Below are 8,135 nucleotides of genomic sequence, written 5' to 3'. Positions count from 1 at the left end.
TGTTCTTCATCTAGGCTTTGTTCCTGGAATATATCCTCTTCTTTGGACCTTTCTTGCTCCTTTTCTTCTTCCTCTTCACAATCTATGTAGAATAATTTCTTCTCAGCACACTTATGACCTTTTGTGTATTTGCTATCACAATTGTAACAAAGCCCTTTTGCTCTTTTTTCTTCCAATTGTTGTGGTGTCAACCTTGTAGGTTGTGGAAGACTATGGGCAACAACACTTCCGTCTTTATAGTTGTGAATGGTATGCTTCCTAGTTGCCATAATTTTGCTTTCCATTTTTCTTGCTAACCTGAATGCCTTCTCTAATGAATCAGGTTCCCAAAGGCGCACATCATGTTGGATATTATCCTTTAAAGACCCTATGAACACATCAATCCTATGCTCCTCTGGAATATCTTTTACCCTTATGTTCAATTTTTGGAACTCCTCAATGTGCTCCATTATTGAACCCTTTTGTTTGAGACTTATCAATTGGCTAAAAAAAGTGTTGCTTTTTGTATCCTCATAATGTGCTATCAATTCTTCCGTAAAAATTGCCCAAGTGATAAACTGTTTACGAGAACAAAGCCATTGATACCAGACAAACTGATTTGGTTCCAAATATAAAGTTGCCATACGTACCTTTTGTGTGTTTTGCACATTATTGAGATCGAAGAATTGCTCCATCTGTAATATCCATGTGGCGGGATCCTTGCCATCAAACTTCCTCATATCGATTTTTGGAACATGGTGAGTCTTCGATCCAACATTAGAGTCTATGGAATCATGATTAACATTTCTTTTGTTCTCATCATGAGTTTCCTTTAGTACTCTTTCACCCTTAGTGACCATTTCTTGTAGCAACTTATTCATATTTATCTTCAATTCTTCCATCTTATCATCCATGCCATCAATTTTACCGTCCATGCCATTCACCTTAGCTTCCATGCCATCCATCTTAGCTTCCATCCCTTTATCTTAGATTCCACGCCATTTATCTTAGCATCTGTTAGCTTTTGTGAGCGTGACATTTGTTGCACTTGTTCTTGTAATTTTGATATATCATGTAGCATTTCTTCCTCTTCTTCATGAGTCATGCTAGAGCTTTCAGGTTCCTTACTAGGTGTTTGCATTTTCTTTACTCGGGGCATCAGTTACCGATAATAATGCTTTACTATGCCCTTTGAATTCCTTCAAACCAAGCTTATGCAAAAATTTAAAAAAAAACTACACACCTTTTTTTCTTTGTAGAAGCCTAATATTGAATCTGATGTATCTCTGTAATTTCGAATCATCCAATTCTGAAATTTTGACCTGTATTAGCCTTCTATGTCCTCTTTCCAATGCCACTAGTCTGATCAAAATTGGATTCTCCAAGAAAGAGTTATGCACAATCTCCCGCAGTGACCTGATTATAGACTAGTTCAGTAGAGCGAACTTGTACGAAGTGCCACGTGTCACTGTTTCAACCTTTGACTCTGAAAAATATATAAAACAAAAATACAGTCCGTCCTCTTTCTTTACCTTCTTACGAAATTTCAATCCGATGCTCAGAAAGAAAGTTATGACGATTTTCCCCAGGTCACCTGTTTTGAGTGTAATTCAGGAGTCTGCAAAAAGACCAACTTCCTCAGATCATATCTCCGAAAATATCGCGCGAAAAGCTCTGAAATTCGGACCCAAGGTTCAGCGCGATTTCTTCTCAAATGGGTTTTTTTTGCGACTTCTGAGACGTCACATAAAAAAATTTATAGCGAAAATTCCACGATGACCTGTTTGGAGCAGCGAAACCCTAGAATCCAAAGCTCTGATACCAAATGTTATGAAACCAGCTCAAGAAAAGATAGAAAAGAGAGATCAACGCCTTAGAATTCAGCATCTTCGAGGGGGAAACCTCCTTTACATTACATAAATGAACAATTCTTGGATGATTCAAATGACAAAACCTCCTTTCTATATATAGGAGTCTAAGGAGTCACAATATAATCCAGCCGACCTAACAATAATAATATAAAGCCACAAAAATAACAATAGAGGGATTCTATGGGCACATTAATAACAATATGGGGGGCAATGGGGGCACAACAATATAAATAAGGGGTATAACTACAATAGTAATGGGGTAATCACTAGTATTATAGGGACCCAACAGTGAACCTAGAAACCCATTGTAACTGTGGAATAAGCATAGAAGCTTAATGAGAAAGAAGGGTGTGATCCAGACATTGGGACCTATTCACACAACCGCTATCTAGCAAGGGGTAGAATACTTCCTAGCCATCAAATACCTTGCCATAGCAGCAGCCAAACACCAATACAAGACTTCCAATTAGAATGTCCAAGACAGAGAGCCATTCAATTACGAAAATTTTAAGCTAGTTGTTGATCGCCTAGCTACCTATGGTAACCTCATATTGAGAGAAGGCTCGTATTGGTTAGGCTGTAGGTTTCGAATTCCAATCATCTGGTATCCTGCACCAGGGTATAAGGCCCTATATGAATTGCCTGAAGGCCAGACAGGGCATATTTTTTAAGTTTTAGCTAGACACCATGGTTTCAGACCACTGCATGAAAATCCCTCTCCAACCTACTCCCTAACTGCCTTGCATGTCAATTACAATGTTTTTCATGAAGGCATGAAAAAGTGTAAGCAGGGGGGTGTGTTGAGCATTGGAAAAGGTATTTATTTACCATCTATTTCTTTATCTTTTCCTTTAAATCATAGCTCCTTTACATTCTAAGATGGTAATATTTTAAAGGATTATGATAGAATTAAGGAGATTTGTGATTGATGTAAAATGATTAATTGTTGTCTTTTTCTATGCAGAAAGTGAAGAAAATGGAAAATCACTATTCCGAAGGAAAAGACAAAGCAGAACCAACTGCTGTCCCTTTGACAGGAAACCGCATCCAGATGAGGAAATCAAGATCGAAGCGCATGGACCAGGAAAAGGAAGAGAAACCGTGGCATCAACACAAGAGGACAAAATGATAATTGAAGATCAAAGATATGGCGAATCCCTCAAGATCCTTTGATCCTGAGGGATTGTTACTTCAAGACTTATCTGTATTTTTGATACTTCCGCCTGGCCATTATAAAAGGGATAGCACTGCTAACCCAAGGGGCGGAAAATTATTGTTGATTTGTAGAGTTTACTATTGTAATCTGAACTTTGATTATTGACTCTCTTTAAAGAGTGATAGATGTAACTTTGCCTTTATGATTAATATATAACTCAGTTGATGTTCCATTATCTGATCTTGGAGTAACCGCAGTAGTGCGTCCCTGGTGGCTAAGGGCCCATCCCTAGTGGATCACTTGCTTCTTGTATCATTATTTTCCGATTACAGTCGTGTGTGGTTTGATTTCCTTTACATTCCTTTAAATTTGCTTTATTCAGTAATCTTCTGTTCCTGAACATTTCATTGAATTTCTTTGTTATATCGAATTCGTAATTGAAATAGCAAGATTATTATTTGCAACTGAAAATGTTATGTTGTTCATTCTGAAAAAATATTACACGGTCTAAATCGGATATTGTTGTTCATTTACAAATTGACATTGCTATTCATTTACAGATTGATATTGTTGTTCATCTATAAATTGATATTTTTGTTCATCTACAGATTGATATTGTTGTTCATTTAACTATGGTTCACTTACAATTGCAATTGTTGTTCATTTAACTATTGTTCAATTATAATTGCAATTGTCGTTCCTTTATATATGTGGTTAATGTCCCGCATGCTAGAATAAGATTACTGATTCTATAGTCGTTGTGTGTTTGCACTTAATTAAGTTTGTTGTTCAATTTTTGTTTTGGTTTGTTGTTCCTTTCTTAGATTGTTCTTCAATTCCTTTATTAGTTCAAATTGCTGTTCAATTCCTTTATTAGTTAAAGATTGATTTTGGTTACGATTGTTGCTCAATTCGTTCCTGTAGATTAAGCTTTGTTATTCGATCTTTTCAATAGATTAGTTGTTGTTCCTTTTCTGCAAATTGAATTGTCATTTCCAACATTTACTTTAGTGTGAATAGAAACATCTACAACTGTAGCGAACATTGACTACTGCTATCTAAGTTCTCAGATTGGAGGTCTTTTCCATAATTGATTTTCATTTACATCAGTTTACAAGGGAAAGAGTTATCATTACTGCATCCTTGACTGATGATTGTTGTATTTTCTTGAGTGAATGATTTAGTTACAAAGCATTTAAGTTTCTTGCCATTACAGTTAGATTTCGCTTCTAACATTCATTTACTTTTGTAAGCACTATACTACAAGAATTACTCTTGAACAAGTGACCGCCTCAGACTGAGTACACTCTTGAGATAAAAATTCGTACCTAGATTGATAATTAATGTAGGGTAAATAGAGGTTAAAAATACCCTTTTTATAGCTCAACAAGTTAGTCTGGTCCTCTAGTCGTTGTGCAGAGTTTTTGGTGGCTGAGGGGCTCAGGCCCACGGCAGGATTGCAACCCACTCCACTCCTAATAATTATGCCTGGTTGATGAATTTGAATTATGTTGGAAACTGTAGCTGTATTATGGACGGCATGGTGACAGTTGGTATGGCTCTATACTACTTGTTTAAGATCTGCAATGGGTAGAGGAAGGCTTGCAAGTATGAGGATATTAGAATCTTGTGTTGGTATTCAATCCATAGCAGATAGTGGAAGGGGATCCTTACTCGACTGGTGTCCTTTGACTTTGTAGTAGGTCTGCATTGGGGGCGAGACCGCTAGCTGTGTCAAGCACCCAACCTGTGACCCTGGGTAGTAGAAAAGGTGAAAGAACAAGGAAGAAAAGAGAAATTGACAGACGGAGGCAAAAAAATGGCTTGAATGAAGGGGATAAGGAACAATGGAGGAGGGAACCAGGGTCGAGGGAGGTAGAGAAAAGTGGCCCCGTCTCCAGGCAGCTTGCCCAGCTCCTCTAGCAAGGCGATGGGGATGGGACGTGGGCATAAGCTAACCTCTCATATCATTGAGGAAGTAGCCCAAGCTTACCACGCCAGTAGCTCGAACTCAGTCAAGCAATTAATAATAGAATGGGAAGAATAAATCTGACAAAGAGAGGAATATTTTGAGTTGAATTGGATGAGTGGCATGCAGTGGCCCTGGATCAAGGTCATACAAGAGGTAGAGTAACCTAGTATAAATAGATTGTGCACCATTTCTAGATGATGAAGAGTATCCTGGCGAAGGCTATGGAATAGTTTTTTCCGGACCTGCATGCAGCCCCTCAAAGGAATTCGAAGAAGTCGGATTTTACCAAGGGATTGAAAAAATCCAGTTTCAGTTGTAGCAGCAGAGTGGAAGGTTGAATAGGATTGAGTAGCACATCCCATGCATTCCTTACTCGAAGCTGCCTGGTTCTACAATGAAGGACCCAGCTCCGGTAGATTATGTTGATGATGAACAGTGACAGTGCACCCATGATCTTTTTTTGAATGCTTTTGTTATATAGTTATAGACTTATTATCAGCTCCATTTACGGTTATCTAGTATGAAGTACAAATACTCTTTGGTGCATACGGCATGGTTTTACAGACTTATGTTTTTTGTTTATGGATGGTTTATTTTACAGCTAGGTGGCCAACATACTTGGTTTCCCACTGGGCAGGTTGAGGCCACCTAATTCATGGATATATGGATATAACCTACCTTATTTACGAAAATTAATAGAAAGGTCCCACCAAGATTACAAAAAAAATGACCTTAATCTTTGCCATATATCATTTATCTGGTCCTTCGATTCTACATGTCCTAGTAGTATTCCAATCGGAGTAGAAAAGATGCATTTTTCTATATTTAAGGACAATTTAACCTGTCTGCATCTTTCTAACATTAGATGTAGCCACTAAATATGATCTTTTAGCAATGTATAAATTTTCCAATCATCAAAATGTATTTCCATTGTCTTTTAAATAAATTCTTGGAAAACCTTAACTACAATTCTTGAGAAAACTGCAGGTGCATTATTTAATCCAAAGGGCATCACTCAATATGTGAAAGAGCCAAATTTGGTGATGAAATTGGTTTATTCTTAGTCTTCTTCTCAACATGTGCCTAATTGTACCTCAAGAAGTCATGTGTAAAAGAATAACATCCGTGACCTACTACTTCCTTTATAATTTCATCTACAAACGAAGTTCAGAATGGATCAGTTATTGTTAGCTTATTTAATCTACATAATTTCACACATATTCCCAATCTATTTGGGTCATGCTTTTTAGGTTGCACAACAATGGGACTTACCCATTTGTACTTGTCAATGGGATAGATGATTCCAGCAGATAGCATCCCTTTTATCTCTTTTTTCACAACCAGTTTATATTCATGAATGAGCTTGTATGGTATTTTATTTATTGGTTTAGCTCCTGGAATGATATCAATTTTCATTTCCCCCATTTATTTAACAATTCCTTTGAGATATTTGTAATCAAGAAAATACATCTTGATACTCTTAAGTAAGCTGATAAATTATGTTGATTGTCTATCCAATCAGTAATCACCAAGTTGGTCCATCTTTGGTTAGACATCATTCTATATATCAAGTTCTTTAATTTTTATTTCTGAGTCCATCCAGTCAAGGCCCTTCAACTCGTCGAGTGTTTGGTATCCAACTTTTACCTCTTGATAAGTAGGTGGAAAGTCTACTTGATATGTCTTCTCTCTCTTCCTTTTCCACTTTGAATATTGATTTAATATTTCTAATATTTTTAGGATTTTCCTTCTTCCAACAAAAGCTTCGTCCTAGGGTATGGGTGCTCTCCATTTCCAAATGACTTTAAAATTTCTAATTTGGTAGGCATGATACATGATGCAAATGGGAGTCAATTGTTTATTTTTATATATAATGATTAGGAGACTCATCCTTCAAAAATACTTTGATATGGTACGTTGATTCGACCAGTGCTTTCTCCTCTAGTCGAAATTCAAAATATTTAATGAAACTATTTTTTAAATCTTTCCATTTTATAGATTATCCTCGGGATTCTTCTAATTCATACCATTTGTTGGGAAAATAATCTATAGTTTTGGGAAACATGTGAGGCCGTACTCTTTCGCATATGTAGCCAATTCTTCGCCATTTTGACTCATGGTTTTGCATATGGAGGGCAAGGTATTTCTAGGCTTAAATATTGGAATGTTCACTTGAGTTGATATTTTGTGCCATCCAAACCTTTCTATAAAATATTTTTTTGTTGTTTTCCAGGTTTGGAGTTGTAATGAGTGGGTGTCCCACCATATCACTGCTTGTCCAATGAAATTCTGAACTAAACATTGGATTCTCCCTTGGTCTAAAATGACCTTGGTTACTTGTTAAACGTGATTCATGGGAGAAGCTTATTCCTTGATCTTGGTGGGGCACTAGAGTCTTCACTTAAATCAAAAGGTACCAGTGATGGAGTTTCTTTAATTTTTCTTTCTTGAATCATAGGTATTTCTTTAATGGTGAAGCACAGTCAGACATTATTTATTGGCACTGGTTCAATCGTCCATCACTCGTTTTCCTTAGATTCATAAATTTTTATTTTCCACTTTTATAACATAATTTCATAGTTTTTCCCGATAGAAAGAGGGAAGCCTAATTAAATTTCTCAAAACAAATTAGGCTCCACATTATATTTATCCTCATGTAGTATTTTATAGAACCTCCTATCCTTTGTGTCTTCCTTCCTAGGTTCAACCTAGGGTTTTCCTTCGCGGGGGTCAAGAGGTATGATAATATTTTTGTTATTTCCTTTTAATTTGATTCTATCTTTTTCTAATGAAATCATTGCCTTCTTCCTTCATCCTCATGGACTTCCAAATAGGGTTGGTTAGGTAGGTTTTGACTTTCATTGCTTTTGAGGTCATCGACTTAGTTGATGGATGTTTTAGCTTGTCTCATAGTTTTTAATGGATCAATGAATCTATGTTATGCAAGTTTAAGATAATTAGTCGTCCTTTGAAGAGTTGAACTTCCCAAAATTATCCATGTTTCTAGTGGAAGGATATTTACTTGTGAACCAAAGTCGACTACAACTTTCTTTACCATATATCCATTTATTTTGAAGTCAACTTGGGGGTTTTGGTCATCTAGATGTTTATCTTGTGCGGGTTGGTGCAATTTTCTATATTGATTTATCTCCTCATT

The sequence above is a fragment of the Pinus tabuliformis genome, chromosome J (assembly GCF_031772625.1).
Source record: "Pinus tabuliformis cultivar Carrire ecotype Pingquan chromosome J, CPIR1, whole genome shotgun sequence".
NCBI classification, from domain to species: domain Eukaryota; kingdom Viridiplantae; phylum Streptophyta; class Pinopsida; order Pinales; family Pinaceae; genus Pinus; species Pinus tabuliformis.
This window is presented reverse-complemented; position numbering follows the sequence as displayed.